The sequence below is a fragment of the Populus euphratica genome, unplaced genomic scaffold (genome assembly GCF_000495115.2).
Source record: "Populus euphratica unplaced genomic scaffold, PopEup_1.0 scaffold104.1, whole genome shotgun sequence".
Taxonomy (NCBI): Eukaryota; Viridiplantae; Streptophyta; class Magnoliopsida; order Malpighiales; family Salicaceae; genus Populus; species Populus euphratica.
In genome coordinates this window covers 646,639-647,001 of record NW_011499915.1, presented here as the reverse complement: position 1 = coordinate 647,001, position 363 = coordinate 646,639, and positions in this window count along the sequence as shown.

The window sequence follows — 363 nt, the reverse complement described above, 5'->3', positions numbered from 1 at the left end:
TAGTTAACAAAATACTGCCAAATTTTAATCTTTGTAATTGTAAACCTCCTCAACTAATTTTTTACCATTTTCTAAACATTTTGACATCCCTTTTTTTTACTGTTATTCTTTTTAAATTAGTTATTACTATTATTATTTTTTATTATTTCTTATTTTCTTATTTTTCTATATATATATTATATATATATTTATGCGGGGACCCAAAAATAGGTTACAACATTAACAACCTCATTTGGTTTTGCTAGTACTTTATGTCGCACGTGTGCGGCGTCACGACGATCATCCACCATCCATTTCTTTGATGGGATGTGGTGTATTTCTAGCAAGATATGAAGAGACAAGGAATTCTTGTCTCTTATCAGT